The sequence below is a fragment of the Melospiza melodia genome, chromosome 12 (assembly GCF_035770615.1).
Source record: "Melospiza melodia melodia isolate bMelMel2 chromosome 12, bMelMel2.pri, whole genome shotgun sequence".
NCBI classification, from domain to species: Eukaryota; Metazoa; Chordata; class Aves; order Passeriformes; family Passerellidae; genus Melospiza; species Melospiza melodia.
The window spans coordinates 22,329,511-22,349,005 of NC_086205.1; the positions used below are offsets into that span (position 1 = coordinate 22,329,511).

General features: G+C 43.5%; 1 protein-coding gene across 5 annotated transcripts in view; it reads left to right on the plus strand.

Annotated features, from left to right (window-relative positions):
* The first annotated feature begins 618 nt into the window (after positions 1-618).
* TBL1XR1 (TBL1X/Y related 1) overlaps positions 619-19,495 on the plus strand; it is a 108,625-nt gene continuing 89,748 nt past the window's right edge. For 2 of the 5 annotated variants that reach the window (XM_063167286.1, XM_063167287.1), the window contains exon 1: positions 619-992. The gene's annotated coding sequence lies outside the window, so the exon portion shown is untranslated. Of the gene's footprint in view, positions 993-1,993; positions 2,016-4,129; positions 4,150-19,495 lie in introns of those variants that run through there. The other 3 variants (XM_063167291.1, XM_063167288.1, XM_063167290.1) reach the window with 3 other exon arrangements.

Here is a 19,495-nt window from a genome sequence, read left to right on the forward strand (position 1 = left end):
CAGCGGGGTGCCCACACGGGGCTGGATCCCGGTGCCAGGTGCCATGGCCAACCGCGACGGGCTGCGAGGAGAGAGGCAAAACCACCATGTTACATCCTGCATTTACATAAGCTCTGTTGGCAGCGCAGTTTAATGTCTTTCCTAGAAAAGCTCCGCGGCCTGGGGCCTGTCGTGCCCGGGCGGCCTCCCCTTCGCTTCCCTCCCTTCGCCCGCGGCCGCCTCCCCTCCCCTCCCGCACTGCCGGGCGCGGCGGGGAAGGCGTCAGGGAGCGGGTCCCCCTCCCGACCCCCGCGCTGGGCTTGTGTGGCCGGGCCGGGCCGCTCCTCCTCGCCTGGCCTCGCCTCCCGGCTCCGCTGCTTCCCTTCCTCCTTCCTTCCCTCCCTTCCTTCCCTTCCCTTCCCTCCACCGGCGCCCATTTCGGCGCGGCCGGGCACCCGGAGTGTCTGCGGGCCGCCGGCTGCTCCGCGCCGCTTGGCTCCTTCCCCCAGTAACAGCTCCCACATTCCGCCCCGATCCCTCCTCAATCTCAATCACACACACACATATTACTTTTTTTTTTCCCCCTCCTTCCTCGGGACTTAATCTCCAGTCCCCCCCCCCCACCCGCCCTCCCCACCCTCCCCTCCCCCGGCCCCTGGCTCGGATATAATTGAATATCACAGCGCTACGCGCTGGGTATTTTTTTTCCTTCCTCCTCCTGTGTGTGTGTGGTGGTTTTGTTGGTTTTTTTTTTTTCCTGGTGTTTTTTTTCCTCCTCCTCCTCTCGGTGTGGACACCTTAAAAATACATATATATATATATATATATGTGTGTGTATATACATATATATATAATCGATAACTATACGCGTGTACACACACACACTCACACAGGCAGGGATGTGCGCGTATATACACGCGGCGGTATAAAACACACGGGAGGAGGAGAGACAATCCAGGGTGAATTCCTCGTGCCTCCATTCCCGGGGAAAGGGGGGAGCAGCCGCTCGCAAGGTAAGAACCGGGGGGCTCGGAGCCCCGGGGGCGGGCAGGGGCCGGGGATGGGGGTGGGGGGCGGCCGCCCTGTTTGTGTCGGTGCGGGCGGGAGGGGGATGGGACCACAACGCCTCTGTGACCCCCCGTTTTTATTAATATGTGTGCATATATATATATATATATACACACACAGACATACACATATATATATACACATATTTATCCCTTCCCCTCCCCCACCCCGCGCCGCTGGCTTCCCCTCCCCCACCCGCCTTCATTTTTTAAAAATTAAAAAAAAAAAAATAAAAAAAAGAAGAGATTTAATGGAGCGGGGGGATGGGGGGGACACCGGCCTCGGCAGCGAATGGCACACTGGAGCCATGGCGAGAGGCCTATTTTTAGCCCGATTTGTGTGGAAGAGCGGCTTCCCCTCCCCCCCCAAGTAAATATGCGGGAAGGGGGGGAGGGGAAGGGGGGGCAGGGCCGGGTCGGGGTGGGGGAGGGGAGGCCCTTCCCCTCCCCCACTGGCGGAGCCCTCCCCCCATCCCGGCTCCCGTTCCTGGGGAGGGGATGCACCCCCACCCCGGCCGTTCCCCATGTGCCCCCCAGTGCCAAGTTATTGATCAGTTCGGCGGCGAAGTTCGGGTGGAACATGCAGTGCCCCGCGCTGCCAGGTTCGGGGCATAAAATAACCTTATATATCCCCATTTCCCAGCGTCTCTCCTTCCCAGGGCTTATCCCTGTCCGAAATCCTGGTGTAAATTGTGTGTTGCATCAATTAGAGGGGCTTGCACGGTTGATGCAGTGTGGACTGTTTTCTTGCTGGAGGATTAAGTCCTGAAATATGTGGCTTGTTATTGTTGTACCCTCGAAAGGGTTAAAATTTATCGTGTTGTTCCAGGTGAATTTAATCTTTCATCACCGAATTTCCTTTTAAGGCAGCTTGACAGAATAAAAGTCTCTCCCTCGCTTGTCTTTATCCCCAGAACAGCAAAACTTTGTCTGTGCTTTATGGCAGGGGCTGGTTGCTGCAGATGACACGTGAGTCTGGAGGAAAGTTTGGTTTGTAGGTCGCTGTGTAGGAAAGTGAAGTTTGCTGGTGAAGTTTTTACTACTCTCCAGTGTGCTCGACTTCCTCGTTTTCCTGTCTGTGTAAATCAAATTCCTAACTGATTTATGGGGGAGGGGATCACAAAACATATTCCTTCCTTATTGTTAAGGCATGGGAGGCATGATCAGGAGAAACAGGTCTTTGTTGCATAAAAAAAAAGAGTTTTGCGGGCTTGTCTGACTCGCTTTGCTGTCCTTCCGTGCTAAAATAAATGTCTGAGCACGTTGTGTGCTTTAAAAAGGTTCTTTGCTGTTGATGGTCTCTGCCCTTTGGGTGTTGTGAGTTGTGCTCCTTGAGCAGCAAGGGCACCATGTGCAAAGTTGGTGTTTGGGGTTTGGTTGTACCTGGGTTTTGGGGCAGTTTGGTGCCCTTTTCTTGCTCTGAGTAACCCAAAGGCTTGTCCATGTGAGGCTCACGTTTGGTTTGGGGCCTTCCTTTGGACATGTGTGTTATTGGGCTTTTCAGAATATCTTCCAAATGAGGACTGGACTGCAAGCTCCTGTGTGTGTCCTTAAATTTAGTGAGTGGGTATGTGTTTGTAGATGAGCTGTGAAGGGGTTTTTGCCCTTATTCATTGAAAAAAAGGGGCTGCTGATGGTGCTTAGGGCACAGGTGGTGCGCTGTAATTGACCGAAACAAACTTTCTGTGGTTTTCTCTTGTGTTTTTTTTCCCTTTGTTTTTGTTTAAGTTCTAATGGAATGGCAACATTTTGTATTATTTACCTAAGGTCACCTGAGCTGGTACACTGTCGCTATTTTAAGTTTTCTTGGGGGAAGTTGGATTTTTCTCCATGAGAACCGTGTTTTCTGGTACTCTGTCTTGGGAGCGTGGTGGCCTGCCTCCCAAACTGTTATTGGGAACACCTGGAGAACACTTAGCACTCATTCCTTCAGGAAAGGAGAAGGAAATGTAATATAAATCTATGAAAGGAGTTGGGGTTTGGCTTTTGGGCTTTATAATTTCTTTTTTAAGACTTTTCAAGCGTGTATAGTTTTTGTTTGTTTGAACGTGCACAGCCATAACGCATGTTTGTAGCATAAAGAATACAATAATTACGGAAGATTCTGTTGCTTAAGCTTTTTCCCCCCCTTCCAACAGGTAGTTAAGATATTTTTTCTTGTGAGTTTCTTTTTTAATAAGAAAATTTTTTCCAGTTTTACTCTATATATGGTAATTATTGATGTTTGTGTAATGCTTTGAAGTTGTAAGGCAGGGTATAAGCGCTAAGAACCCAACAGCAATACTTCATAGTCATTTTCCCATCATGAAAGAGTTTGATGCTAAAAAGTGCTACAGCCCTGAGCATAAAAGAGGCTCTGGATGGATTAGGGGAAATGGCCAAAATTGCTGATAATGTTGTTTTCAGATAATAGTTTTAAGTTAGGAAGAACAGATCTGAATAATGTAAAGCAAACTGAGTTATTTTACCTAACTTCATTTTGGTCTGGAATTCAATAGAACGTGGACTTCACATTTGAGTCAGAACGTGTTTGCTGTTGTAAGTTCTGTAGTGGCAGTAAAGACCCACATCCTACAAGGATGTAATCGTGCAGAAGCCAGGAAGTCCTGTAAAACACACAGCTCTGTGAACATCACTGGGCTCGTTCAGCTGAATGAGCTCTGCAGCTGTCTGTGAAGTTGCTCCCAGAAGTTGGGTGTGTTTTGTATTAGTGGTGGGCAGTAGGATGTGAGTCTTTCATTGCCCTGGTGCTGTTTTGGTACGACAGCACTGTACAGTGTCTAGGGAAGGCTGAGGTACTGCTGGGTGTGACACCTTTTCATGACTGATTCCTCTGCTTGCTGGGAATCCCAAGTGACAGTCACCCCTGCAGTTTTTGCTTGCTTTGCCTGTCTCTTCTGCCCCCCTGGTCCCACAGCTGCTGAGGGTTGTGGTGCCTGTGTGAATTCTGACACCTTGCTGGCGAGGACACTGCTGGCAGGCGGAGCAGAGACAGACACGAGTCTCCTGCCAGTCTTCCCCTGCCCGGCTGGGATAAGGTGGTGGTGGTAGCGTGGTCTGGTCTGTGCTTTGGAGAGGAGAGCAAGGACAGGGTGTGCTGCAGGTCGGTGTTGTGTCAATACTGCAATATTGTGATTGTGAGATGTGTCGTACCCAAGTGTGACTCATTGATAATCTAACTCACGTTGTTCATTTGGAGTGGTGTGATACTGGTCTGTGCTGACCATCCTCACTGGGTGTGTGTTTGCACATGCCTGCACCCCGAGTTCAGGGTGTAATAATGGCTGTATTTAGTGCCCTAAACATCAGCTCATGCAAGTAGCTGCAGGTTGGGAGAGAAGTGAAAGTGTGTGTGTGTGCACACTCTGTAATTATGCATGTTACAAAAAGTAACTGCTCTGAGAATATACTCATTGCATGCTCATTTTTAAATACAAATTTAAGTGTTTGTGTTAGGTGAAGGAGTGTCAGGAGCTTCCCTTTTAGGAGCTATGATTGACAGCTCTTTTCTGGTTTTGAGTTGCATTGCTGCATTAATGTAGTAGCTTCAAATTAACAGGTGATGAAGAAACCATTTCTGAGTTTCTGCTGTTGATTTAGCTACCCCTGTCCCAAATGTGCCCAGTATTTTAAGTGCTGAAATATGAAGTTAGATGGTCTTAATTTCTGTAAAGTCACTTAAATGCCAAGTGACTTTACTAGAAAAAGGTTCAAGTGATCCTGACCAGAGTAGATGGAGATGGCTTTATTCATTTTATAATTGGTTTCTTCTGAGATAAAGTGTGACAATGAAATGAGGAATAAGGAATATCTTTTGATATGAAATTGTAGGGGACTATATTGGCTTTCCTTTAATTTTGCAAAATTGAATTAGCTAACTGGAGGTAAGAAGCAGTGAAAATGAGGCAGCATAGCTGTCACTCTGGGAGAGTTGATAGCTTGAGTGAAAAGGTTTGGAAGTCTGGTCTGGAAATTGCCAATTTGTATGAAAACCGGAGAACTTCTTAGGGTTCTGCCTTGTGGTATCTAGTCCAAGATGAGAAGGCCTTTCCTTCCCACTTGTAATGAAAACAAGGCTGAGCTTGTTTATACAAAATGCCCTGGAGTCTTGGTGGCCTTGTTTGAGCTCAGGTTAAATGTGTCTCTGGTTCGGAAGGATCTGCAGAACCTTAACTCAGCTTACACTCTGAAACCTTTGTCTTTAGTACCTTACCACTTAGCTTTCTGTGACATCCTTTAGACTTTTTATATTGATAAGGAGCCTTAAAAATAATTCTGCCTTGATAAGAAATAAGTGGTCACTCCAAGCTGGAGGTTGTGTAATGGTAGGGGAAAATTCACACGCTGGTTGGGTGTGTAGGATTTTGCTGTCTTGGCTAGCCAAGGAGTGAAATTGCTGGTGTTGCTGCTCACACCTGCTCGCTTGCTTCTTGGATGGACTCATTGCAGGGAAGACTTTTGAGTGCATTTCCTTACCTGGAGAAGTAGAAATCAGAAAGTCTTCTGAATTGGTGTGGCTTTCTGAAGAACTTACTGAAAGAAGCTCCAGAGTGATGAGGGGGAGCGTTATGGAATTGTCTTGGCCAATATATGCAACGTCTTTCAAAGAGTCTCAGTTTAATTTGGATATAATTGTGTGTGGCCAAACTCGGTAAGTGGAGATACTGAGGTCCTTTGGAATATGTTAGCTTGAATGCCAGAAGCAACATCCCTAGGTATGCTATTGGCCTAACACACCATTTTTTGAGGATGAGTAATGCAGGCAGATTGGGTGTCAGCCTGGCTGTGTGGTTCGGTGCCTGCCCATGGCCCTTCCTGGTGCTCTCTGTATCCTGCTTGTCTCCAGGAGCTGGAGGTGTGGTGCCAGTGGGGATCTGGTCCCTGAATTTGTGCTGTAGTTGTGCTTGGTGCAAGCTTGACTCCTTTTAAGAAGAGTATAAGCTGGCATCTGCATCTCCAAAGTAAGATATTAATAGTCTTATTTTCAAAGATGCTGAGTCCCCGCAGTTGCATGTGAAGTTGGCAGTCTCTGTGTGTGCTTAGCATTTCTAAAAATCAACTCTTGTGTGTGGTTTGCAGGCTCTTGCAAACTCCCGTGAGGGTGTAGTTTCTGTTCCTGGGAGCAGTATTAGTAAAAGGCTATATTGTGTGCTCTGACTTGTGTTTATTGTTGTAATTCTGAAGTCTCCATGTTGCAGAGGAGCAATCTTGCTTACTAGTAATGTCTAGCAGTAAAAAATCAGAATCATCCAGAGAAAACAGTTGTGTGGGATTTTTTGTTTTATGATCTGAGGCTTTGTTCAATCTCTGCTCAGTGTCAGTGTGTTACAGACGCTCTCCACACCCGTGTGCCATATGCAGACACACTGGGTGTAATTTCCTATCACTGGAGGTGCGTGGCTGGAAGCTTGAGCTGGTGGGGTGGGAGTAGCAGACCTTCCCTTCCCCTTCAGTGGGGCAATAGTTTTAGTTTTTGGCAGGGCAGGCGAGCAGCTGGCCCTGCAGTAGTGCTGGTGCTCCTTTTAACCCCTTGTGGCTTTGGGGAATGATTCAGTCGCTTCTCTGGCTGCACACAGAGCTCCCTCTCGCCCCACTGACGTCAGGGTGATGGCAGATTTTTATGAATTGGGACTGTGAAAGTGGAAACTTTGCTCTGTGCACAGCTACGTGCCTGTTGGTGGCAACCAGAGAGCTGCAGAAAAGATCTCTGTGCTGTGTATTCCTGGAGCATTTTTCCAAGGTTATAAGTTAAGGGTCAAATATTTACTGTTTGTGAAAATACAGTGCTAAATACTGTGTCTGGTGCCAAAACCACAGAAACTGTCAAGGGCTAGAGTCCTAAATAGAACCCATCCTCAAAGTTACATCCCTTTGATATTAACAATGTTAAAAGTTCAGGCTCTTCACATGGGTGACCTCTTGCTAGCAAACTGAATGGGGAATTATGGATGGTGAGCACATGAGGCAGATTTGAGTGCCCTGATGGTTCCCTAAAAGTACCAGGCAGAGAGGAGACAGTTTGATTTCCTGGAATAAGTTGCCCAAGCTGTCCAAGGAGTGGAATAACAAGTTTCATAGCTCTTTAGTGGTTTTTGGACAGACTGATTCATGCTCGAGTGTCAGCATGACTTCTGAAAATACTATTTTGCTTTGTAAAACTAGTATTAAAAAGATGTCGTTATTTTTCATTTATTATTGATATTGGTCTAACTTACAGTCCTCTTGGACAAATGAGCGTTTTTGCCATTAATTTCAGCAGCTGGGAGAGGAGCTTACCTTAAAATACCGATTGATCTTAAGAGAGATGAGTGAGTCTGGCCCTCCCCCCCTGCTTCCTGGTCTCTCTAGCTCACAGTAAGCATGAGAACTTTTCCTCTTTTAGGTTATGTCTAAATTTGTGGGGAAAAAATAGTTTTGATATTGCATAGACCTATGGGGGAAATAACAAGAGATCTGGGTCAAAAAAGTAGGACGTGCAAGATTTAGAAGCTGTTGAAGTGTATTTATTTGTCCTATATTAGGTTAAAGGAAGTATTGGTGCTCTCAGTTTGGCAACGTGTCCTTCAGTCTGCGGTGTGCTGTAAAGGGAAGACAGCTGCTAAACAATGAATCACCACTAATTTTTGTATGGATGTTCACATTCTTCTCTAGTGCAGAAATTTCTGATTGTGTATCAACACAAACACACTTTCCTAAATGCAGACTCTCGGAGATAAATTTTAATTGGGCAGTGCTTTTTAAAAATACAAATTTTTTGCCATGATGATGTTTGTGATTCTGTAATGTATCAGATTTTATACTTTTTAATGTACTTATAAAGCAAAGTTAGCACTAATGTGGATGAAGGAAAATGAGGGACGGTGTGGTCAAACCATCTATTAATGCTGACATCAAATAAATTGTGCTAGAAATATATCTTGTGTAGCAATGGATTAGCTGTTTCCCATTGCTCGTGCAACAAATCTGAGGTTTATGGAACTGGGGTCTGTACTTGCTGAACAATATGAATGTTTTCTTGATGCTGACACAGTACCTGATTTTCCACTTTATTTTGAAGGCACAACTAAATTTCACAATCTGGTATGTTGTTTAGACTGTACGTACCTACCATTGTGAGCATGAAAAAAGTCAGCAATATGAAACTTCAATATGTTGAGTTGTGACAAAACTTGCACACAAATACAATGAAACAACCTACTAAGCAGTTTTGATGAGCTTGATCTGATAGCAGGAACGGATGTCTAAATGTAGCTGATTAATAGAAACCAACTTATTTTTCTTTTTTTTTTTTTTTAACAGCTTTTGCCTTTAATGTAAATATTTGTCACAGTTGTTTGACTTGTAAGAAAATGCTTTGTATTTCTGTGAGTGTCTTCCAGGGCAGATTGTGAATGGCCTTTGATTACATTAGAAATATCAATGTTATCTTGCTGTTGGCAAAATCCATGTTAGTTGGCTCTTCTGCTGTCTACGTGTGCAAGGTTGTTTTTTACTTATCTAGTTCATCAAAACCTTTTGTAAGATTCTTTTTTACAGTACATATAATACACATTAAATACATTAGCAGTTAAGTTTTAAGAGTCTCTTCTATTAAAATAAAACAAAAAGCCCTCTTTACCACTGGGTCATCCCATTGAGGTGCCTGGGCACAATACAGCCCTCCTAGGTGTATTATTTTCCTTTTGTCTTAAAAAATGAGCCCTCTCTTTGTGTGGTTCTGTGGGCTGGTTGTGAAAGCACCAAATTCAATTTTCCCATCAGTGTGCCTGGAACACAGCTGAGGTCCCATGTTAGAGAGGTACTCACTGCTTGCACGTACTGGGGACTTCTGGAGATGCTGTGCGTATCAGGAGAAATGGTGGGAAGAGTTTTTAGAAAAATTACATGAAAGATAAAGGGATGGAAACTTTCAGAGGTAGCCAGGGAAAACAGCGTGGATGTGTTTTGACTCGCTCTTTGACGCTAGGGGTGACTTCACGCGCGAGGCTCGGAGGGTATGTGAAATGCAGTGTCAGACTCGGCCTAGGACAACGTCCCTTACGTAGGCTGAGGTCTGGCTGTGGTGCCAGCAGCAAGGCTTGTGTGTGTTGGACACTGCTGCAGAGCTCCAGAAAGCTCCATTGATGGTGTTAGAATATGTGAAATTTCATTCTGTGCTTAATGTGCCTCCCACTTGCCCAGCTGTGGCCTGGGCCTGCAACCCTGTAACTACACGCTCGTGGAACAGAGTTTTGTCAAGGTGAAATGAAAGAAATGCTCAGGTTTTAAAAACACATTCAGAGATCAGGTTAGTCAGATTTCATTTGTGTTAATGTTCCTGTAAATGGTGAAAGTTTGGAACTGCAGTGTACTTCCGTGTGCCTGTTGCTGCCTAGTTGTATTTGTTAATCTGATGCTGCTGGGCCTACTGCTGTTCTGTGTAATTAAAATAACCCCCCAAGCCTCCCCCTGTGTGATAAAAAGACAAGTGGTGCAAGATTGTGCTGCTTTTTTCATTCTGGATTAACCCCTTCCAAGTGTCAGGGTGGCTCTGCCTTCTCCTCTTGGCTCTGCTCCTTGTCCGTGCTCTAGTGGGAAAGTGGCAAATAAGTGTAGTGAACTGGCAGTTTGCACCATTTTATTCTTAACCCTTCCTAAGGCTTTATTTGATTTTTCTAATCATTCCCCACCTGTTTTTTTTGTTTTTTTTTTTTTTTTGGGGGGTTTTTTTTTTGTGTTTTTTGCTTTTTTTTCCCTGGGGTTTCTCTGTCCTTTTTGTTATTTTGCACTTTTTTTTTTTGCGTTCTCCCCATCTGTTCTCTCGTCAGTCCTTTAAATCAAATTAGTGCCTTCTTGTTTCTGTTCTCTGGGTCTTCTCTGCTTTCTTCCTCTTTCTCAAAATGTTAAATTTATATGCAGGACTCAGTCCTAGGTAGCCCTCTTGAACTGGAGGGGTTGAATGGGTTTGGATGATGTAGCCTGAGTCAGTGGTGGAGCAAAACCTGCTCGGGAAGTTTCATTTTCTGTGTGTGCCCCTGGCAGCGAGCAGGAGGTGAGTGAGGGGCCTGCCTGCGGGCACATGGCTGCTTGGGATGGGCACACAGGGCAGGAAATGCAGAGGACAAATTTTGGCAGTGCTCTTCTGTGATAAAAATAATCTTGGCTCTAGGCATATAGCATTGATCCAACTCTTGATGAAGTCAGAGGGAGGCTTTGGAGGGAGTTGGTGTGAGCATTTAGTACAGACACGAAAAGCTGAAGAAGTTGGAGTGAAAACCTCGGGGCAAGGTGGGGTTGGCTTTGGGCTCTTCAAAATAAGGGGTTTTATGCAAGAAGTTTTTATTGACATTGTGACTTAAAATTAGTGAAAACAAAGTCAGTCATGGTGAAATCAGTGGCAGCCTTATCTTATTGTTTTTATTGTGGGTAGTGTTGACAAGTCACATGCCCCATTGTTCTGGGTGAACAAACAGGGCTTTGAGGCTGCGGGCTGGGACGTGCGCACAGGCGCCTTTGTCCTGTGTGGCACTGCGACTCCGGAGCTTTGTCTTTAAAGGGTTCACATCCAGAAACTGCATGATAAAACACTCTCTTGCTTGATGTCCAAACACCATTTCTGTTTCATGTCTTGTTGTCCAGAACATAAGAAAATAAACACAGGTGACTTAACGGATGATAAACTCTCTCCTACCTCATTTCCCAGCAAAACCTATGGATAGCAGGCTGGTGTTCTGGCTCCAGAGTGGATGTGCTTGGGACTGAGAGAATGGAGAATGTGCTTTTGAGAGAGTCAGTAAAAGATATTTGCTTGAAAGTCTTGCAGGTGTAAGTCCTTTACCATATACCATAAAGCTGGTGACACTGGAGACAATAATAGTGAACCTCACTGTACTAAAGTCACAGTTTTGTGGATCACCTCTAAATTACTCATGCTGTTTATAAATCCCTGTAATCAGGGTATGTGTAGTGTACTAAGATGGATGCAGTAGAGACTGGCTGCAGGAGCAGACTTGGCACGTGTAGGCTGTGGATGTAGTCATCCAGCCATATCTGGGGGAGAATTCCATTGAAATTGCTGTGAGTTTTGCTTAAGGAAGAGCAGAAAGATTAGTCTTCACTGCCTACAGTGATTTTTATTATGTTATTGTTTTTAGTACATCTTAACAATGGCTGTGTAGCTTATTGTCTGGTCCGGTATTTTTGATTTGTAGAATAAATGAGGTTGTGGTTTCGGGTTTTTTTTGTTTGTTTGTTTTGTTTTGTTTTTTAAATCAGCATATAGTCTTGCTTTTTCCTCTGTGGAAGCTGGTGCTTGCAGTGTTTTTTATACCTCTACAGGACTGTTCAGCAAAATGATCTTGAATTGTCAGAGCTCTACAGCAGGTATTACCAAGTTGCTTTCATTTGTAATGGCATGGAAGGTGGTAGGAACTTTTAAGCTGGTAGAGATTCTCGTAGCAATCTTGAGTGTGTGTCGACAGTGTCAGCTGTCTGTCCATCTGCTCTCTGGTATTAGAAAACATCCCCAGTTTGGGTGGCTTGCAGGCAGTCTGTAAAATACTGCTTTCATTTCGATGCAGGATGAATGGCAAACTTTTGGCATCCTAATGTGGGTGTAATACAGCAGTGGAATATATTCTGTGGGTTACTGCTCAAGGATTTCAGACTTTTTTTTTTTTCTTGAGCGTGACTGTAGTTTGTTTACACAGTCCCTTCATAGGAACTGCTTGATGGAGGGAATTATGGAATTACTTTCTGGGTATGAATTCTCTCCATATATTTCCACAGGCCTGTCTAGCTCTGTGGTGGATCCCCAGAGACCTCCACTCCCCACACCCACGATTTTGCCTTTCTGAGTTGACCTAATATACCAGCATATGACAGATAACTGTGTTTACTTTATTTTTTGTTTACATCACTGAAGATTTTCTGTCCACATAATGATTAGGACAGAAAGCTGGTGTCAGGATTATCTGTTATTTCTGCCACTGTGTGACCTTCGCAAATGGATTAACAAATTTACCCATGCACCAGTGATTTAATACTTAACAGGAGCTTTTTCAGACCAGTTCAGCGACCTGAGATCTTCTGGTGAAAGGCTGTGTAGGTAGCAGTGTAAAGTGGCTTTTGTTTAATTTTTCAGTCTCTGCTTACTTGGAGTTTTCAGTTTAAGCAAGTACTCCATTTTCATTCATAGGTTTTGTGTATGTCTTTTAGTTTTCTGTTGGACAGAACGTGGTCCTTCACATTGGAAATACTTTCAACTAATGCCAGGACATGTTGAAATCAGGCTACTTGGTTCATAAATTTAGGCATGTTTCTGTCCTTAGTAATGTGGAAATGCAACCTTATATGAAGTTTTAAGATGCCTGCACTTTTTCTGGACTCTGGGGATTAGAAAAGGTGGAACTTTCTTGGTGGAGCCACTTCAGGAACGGGTTTTGGAGAACAGCTACAAAGGTAGCCACTTATCCCAGCACTGGGGGTGGGAAGGGAGGTGATGGGAGCCTTCAGCTGACCCTGTTCTTGATGGAGCAGAGGCACAAAAGAGTTTCTATCCTCTAATGTTGTGTATTGAGTCCCCTGCCATGCTGAGACAGATTTATGTCCTAAAAACATCATCTCTGGAAGGATGTGTTTAACCCAAAGGTTGTTTTGGTGGGGAGAGGGGATTAAAGTCCAGGTAGTTTTGCTGCACCAGTTTACAGCCTGGCTCCACAAACACTGGTGTTGCTACTGTGGGGGCTGTGGCTGAGCCATTGGAGTGAACGTGGTTGGTTTAGGTAAGGGTGGGCCATGAGCCCCTTATCTCAGCTGTGCTATCAGGCAGAATCTCCTCAGAGTGCAGTGGGCCAGCTGATAGCTCAGCCAGCCTGTGCACACAGGCTGTACTGACTGCTCGGGCTCACCCATACATAAAATACACATAAATCTTTGCCATGTGCATCTAATTTCGTTTGGGCGAGTCTTCCTTTATAGCTTCCTAAATGATTCTTGTTTATAAGTTTAGCTATAAACTAATTTACTAGCTTTTATGAAAATCTTTTTTTTATGCCCTTTACTGGGAGCCAGTGGTTTTCCTGGTCTGAGGACATTGATTTCTGGTCAGTGTTTTCCTTGTGGGTATAGGTGTCTCCTAAAGCACATCTTGGTCCTGGCCGTCACAGGTGTGCTTGTGACACTGATGAGCAGACATTCACTGTTAGATTATCTTTTATTCATATGTTGTTTGGACATTTTTCATCTGCTGAAAAAAGGAAATTTTACGGAGTTTTGTAATTCTGGGGAGTCTCTTCACTTTGGGAGTAATACCTAAAGTTGTAGAAATTTGGGTTTTGCTATTATAAATTGTACTTCTGTATGGTGACTTTTCACCATGCTCTACCTTGAGAAATATCTGTGGTTAATTTGCAAAGAAAGTCCTGCTAGCAGTTAAATAAATACTTTGAACTTTGCAAAGATGTATTTACACACACTGGCAGCAATGGTTGAAGTTGAAAGTGGGAATTTACAGTACGCTCACATTATTTTTGGAATGACTCCAGGAAGAAAGTGTCTCATTCCTGTTTAGAGTAATATATATCTATATATCAGCTGATATAGCTGTTGGTGTAGTCAAGCCCTAATTGTTTAAAAAAATATCACTTAAGTGTGATTCTTTGGTATATTTAGAAGAGCTGAGTGAAGCCCTTTCTTGGTTGAACCATTTTCTTGTGATCTCAGGCAGTTTGCATGTTCTTCCTAAGAAATATATTATCGCTCCATTGAAGTCAATTCAGGTTCTTTGGAAGTAATCCAACCTTCAGGAAAGAAAAATATTAGTGTGCATGTTGAGGGAAAGGGTTTCCCTTTATTTCGGAATTTGCTTGTCATGTGTAGCAAATAAGCCATTTTCAGACACATTAAGGCTCTGTGAAACTAATTTTCAGCGCTGACAGTTTTCTAGTCCTGGGTTAAGCAGAAAGATTTAAATTTAATGTTTCCAATTTTTTGTTTTGTTTTAAATAGGAAGGGATATGTATATTTGCTCAGTTATAATTTGAGTGCCCTGAGTGTTTCAGGATAACAGAAAAATGAGCCATTTGAAATGCTGAGGACAACAGGGTTTTTTTGCCAGTCATTTGTTTCAGTGTCTGAAATGTGTTGTTGCCAGTTTCAATGTTGGACTTTATGGAAGTAGCCTTTGCTTGGAAGCCTTAAATATTTGCAATGTGTTGTTTATTTGGTTTATGAAGTTTTGTGCCATCGGAAGGCTGGTTTTTGTTTTAGCAATGGGTTTTGGCAGAGCACATTCTAGCATATGCAGTCAGTCACAAACAAACTAGAGACCACTAACGCTTTCATCCTGTGGCTGGATCAAAGCATGTAAGGTTGAATTCAAACTGTCTGACTGTGCTTCTTGGACCTGTGCTGCACTGAGACCTTCAGGATGCTCACGGTGAAATTCTTTGGGATGCTCACGGTGAAATTCTTTGGGATGCTCACGGTGAAATTCTTTGGGATGCTCACGGTGAAATTCTTTGGGATGCTCACGGTGAAATTCTTCGGGATGCTCACGATAAATTTTTCAGGATGGTTCGCAATAAAACTCTGTGCCTTCTGCCATTAAAGCAGTGACTCTTTTGGTTTTTGTGACTTTAATCTTTTAATCAAGGAGAGGTTTTCAGGTTTCCAGGCATGGTTTGTGGCTGAAGACCAGCACTGTGCACGCAGAGTTGAGTTGGGCGCCGGCTCTCCATGCGGAGCGCGTGGAGCTCCAGCGGTTTGCGCAGGATTTGATGTGCTTCCCGGGGGAGGGCAGGGATTTGGCAGGAGCCTGCCCTTCGGTAGCTGTGTGCTCTCGGAGGTTACGCAAGCTGGGTCATTGAAACGGAGTGTGGAGCCTGCAGAGGGCTGCACCGGGGCGGAGGTGAGCTGCACTGGAGAGCAGCCCCAGGATCAAGGGCTCTCTGCCCAAGGCTGTCACCCCAAGGGCAGGACACAGCGAGGACACTCGGGATGGCCTCTGGACAAGGTGGACAGGGGAAGAGCTTGGAGCCCTCCCCTCAACACAGGGATGCACAGCCCTGCTCCAGGAAATTGCCACCCTCCCTGGGACCTGCCCTTCGTTCCCTCCTCAGGTTCAGCCTCCAAACCCATGGCATGCTTCCTACACCTGTTCAAAGCACTTCTTCAGGGTTGCTTCTGAACCAAGTGCTGTCTTTGCCTCCCTGTCATTGCAATCATAGAGCTGAATTTTAGAAATTATTACCTTTTTTAATATTTGCACATATTTCAGTCTATTTTCCTAAGTATTTTATTTAGGCTTTTAACACCTCAATGACTCTAAGCCTCAGCTGGTTTTGTTTGGAGCTGTTTCTTCCTCAGGCAGAAATCAGACTTAAAATGTTTTTTCTAAAGTTTATGAAGAAAAAGCTCTCTTGTAGCATTTTGGAGTTGTTGAGATTAGCTCTGAATTTCCAGATAATGTAATTTTCTTTTTTCAAAGAGGCCCCCTCCCCCCTCCCCGGCAAGCCCTAAAGTATTCTTTGTGTGAATGTACTATATGATCTCTAATTATATGATCACATACCATTCCACAAATAGTGCAATACAATAGCATAGAATTATTCCTAGGATCTGGTAGAGGTCTATTCACTAGACTACCTTAAACCCTGAGCTTGCAAGTTGTTTTGTGTAAATTGACTCCTTCGCCTCCCAGAAGCCCTGTTTACTGTAGCTCTGCCTTAAGCCCAGGTTCAAAGCTTGTTATGGAATCAGGGTTTGGGATGTCAGCCTTGAAAGTTGCCATTTAACTGCTCTCATACAGCACATGCATATTAAGTAGGATAGCAGAATAACAGTGAAATTGCTCACCTAGGTCTGCAGATGAATTACCATAATTAACTGCTTCTTCCCATGAATTGCACCTAACGAAGGCTGTGCTGTTGGCTGAAAATAAATTGCATAATGCATTGCTGTTGACTAAATTATTTACATACCTCAGAGAGGAGATGGTATAAAAAGGCTGCAGAACAAGTGCCTGACCATTATGAAAAAGAAATGGGGGGAGGGAATCACAGCTAGAATGTGGTGTAGCCTGCCTTCTCCTGGGTCACCCAGGAGCTCTGTGTCCTGTTTGCAACACACTGTGTGCCTCCATGGTTACATATTTATCACATTGCATTGCATAATGGATGTGTGGAGAAAGCAGAGTTAGATCTGTGCACACAGCCTTGGGCCTGCTCTTAAAAAGAGTGTGGCTGTGTAGTTATAAATTGCTAAAAATGACTTTTTTTTTTTTTTTCCTCCCCCTGTGTAACTGGTCCCAAAATATCTGAATTCAAAAGCAGAATGTGGCCTAAAAAAATCAATTATAAACCAAACTGGACAATTTTTGAAATGCTTGCTATTCTGTGTTTACTTGTGAAGTGTCCTTTGTGTGCCTGTTGTGAGGTGGTTGAGGATTAAGCTATATCCATTATGTGTTTTTCCTAACTTCATATTTAGCCAAGAACTGTTTAAAAGAGCTGTGTTTGGATCTGCCATCCTTTTGTTGTCTTGTGGAATAATGCGGCCCTGTTTATTACAACTTAGTAAAAAAGATGGCTCTACTGCATAGAAATTACTTACACTAATTTACCAGAGGAGTCAGACAATAAATATATTTATTTATTTATTTAGCTGCTCCATGCACACACAGTGGTAACACCAAAACAACTGCAGCAACTGAACATGGGCTCCATCAGAGGTGGTGTTCTGTGTTAGAATTTTCCAAAATAAGGCTTGTCTTTTCCATAGGCAAAAACTAATCTGGAATTGTAGATCTTGATTCCTAATTTTCTGGGGGTTTGCTTTGGGACTTTGTTTTGGGCCTAATCTTGACAAAATCCTTGACAAAACTTGGAAATACTTTTTTTTTTTCCCCTGTGCATGGGGTTGTCCATCCCTCTGCCTCCATCACAGACGTGGTGGCTCAGGATGGACAGAGGAAGCTGCGAGTGGGGTCATGGCCCTCACAGAAACTCAGTTGTTTATGTGATCACTTCTGGTTATGGTCCCCGTGGAAATGTGGCTGCACTGGGGAAAAGCTTTGTAAAAACAACTCCGCTGAGGAAACTGGATCGCAAATAATTTTTTATAAGTAGGCCAAAACATTGCGTGATAAGGTTTGTATTGAGTGGGCTCCCTTTTCTTGCCAAATTAACTGGAATAGGTCAGCTTTTGTGATAATAGCAATGAGAAAAACTACACAGTTGTTTTTTGTTGGGTTTTTTTTTTTTTTACCTATTAAAAATTTTTCTTGAAAAGCTTTATTTCCTGTTTGAGAACATGTGCTTGAAGTTTGGCAAAGATATGATCTTTGTGTCAGCAGGGGATATTTTTGGCTTGGTTTTGTTTTGGATTTTTATTGGTTTGGGGTTTTTTTATTGTTGGTAGGGCTATTGTGTAAAACATAAATCTGACATAGGCAGCCTTAGTTTTTGCATTTCTAATAGACTGTTCAGGCTGGTGAACCACTTACTGTGGAGAGGGTGTGTTGCAGTATTAAATAGCGATAAATGACAAAAACCCATTAATTGGTATGCAGGCAAAAGTGTAAAAATAGCAGAGCAGGCTTGGAAATAAAATACATCAACACTACCTAACATTTGTGACATACCTAACAAATTATGACAAAATGTTTTTAACAAACACTTTTCTCCAAAATTTCAGAATGCTTTCAAACACTTCACACACGATTCCTGCACTGTACACTTCCTAGTGATGAGTGATTAACACTGCTGCAAATACATCCTGTCCAGAAAAATGCCACAGAGGAAAACTTGTTTTGTGTATTTTTGGTTTTGTTTTTTTTTTTTTTTTTAATATTGTGTTTCCTATTTATATTTTTAGAGAATGATCCAAATTTAATTTATGGGAAAAAATGGGAGATTTCCATAGAAAGGTTTTGGGATTTGCAGTGAACAGAAAGGGAATCTGCTCGTGGTTATTACAGTCCTTCAGACACTCAGTGAATCTTGAAATCACTGCTGAAGGATGGAGCCTTTTCTGCTGGTTTTTTATTGTTGTTTGTCACTGAACTTCTGAGCTGTTATTTAGGAGAGAGGAATGATAGAAAGGACAGCAAAGACCTTGGGAACACCCTGCCAGAATTTGAAATCTGAACTGAGGTGTTGTAGAGGGATATTTCCCTTTAGAGGACTGGAAGAGGAGACCAGGGCCATAAGAGTGTAGAGGAAGGGGAGAAGTAGCATTAATTCTGTTTCTTGCTCTTCCCTGTGGAGCACAGATTCCATGAATGCCTGAGTTCAGTGCCCTGCTTTAATGTGGTGGGAATTTCACCAGCTTCCTTGTTCTGTCTGTTAACAATCAACTGATTGAGGGTCACGAGTGCTTTACAGGACACGGCCACCTGATGTGGCACTGCCTGTGGGACAGGGACCCATCGGTGCCCTGGGGTTTAAGTGTGCCTTATTGTGTGAATTTCAGTGAAAAATCGTACAGTAGGGAAGGGATAGAGAGAGAGGAAACTCTACGTGGAATTACCGATTTTACATTATGTGGGAGGAGAATTGGTAATTTCAGAATGTGGCATAGCTGTCTCCAAATTTGTTTGGCTTCTTACTGGGTTGGATGAAGATTTTTGTGTGTTACAGAAAAAATTTAAGCGAGGTGTCACAAAGGGAATAAATGAACAAATTTTATGCAAAGCCTTGGGGCAGTGAGAACCTGCTGTGAAGCATGAATATAGGGGGCAAGATTTTACATTCAGTGTATAATTATAGGTATGGAATAATTGTAAATTTTCAGGTGAGAAAAATACTGTACTTTGCATCAGGCTTTCCAAGTCCCAGTTGAGCAAGGATGGTATTTGTCTTGGCTAACATCTGTTCCTTTCTGGAATAAGTGGCTTTAAAGGAAGGCATGAAACTTTAATATGATTTCTGGTTAGCTCAATCTATCTCATTCTCCGTATTTTCAAAACATACTTTATTTTATTAGATTCAAGAATACAGGTTACCTACACAAGCTGCTGGCTCCTTACATAAATAATCATATGATAAATGCAATTAGATTGAAGTCCAGCAATATTGAAATCATTTCCATAGGAAGCTGGCTGCCTGCCCAGACATCTGACGTCATTTAGGAACCACGCTCTTGGTCTTGGACAAATGTCTTTGGCACAGCCCTGTGAAAGTCACTGTGGCTGGGATCTGGGTGGAAATAAGCTCTGAAAGGCTGAGTGTTTATGCCTGATGCCTTCCCAGGCATCTCCCTCCCCTCAGACACCTTCCTGCACACCTCTGAGGAGCCCTGAGAATGCCAGTCCTTAGCCATTAAGAATTCTTTCATGTATAGGAACAAGTTTCCACTCAGCCTTCCAAGCTCTTGTTATGTGCTGGAATAATGTGGGAGAAGGACTTCGTTGTGGCCAACGTAATTCTTGGTAAACAGAGACGAGGAATGATGTCTCATTAAAAAATGTA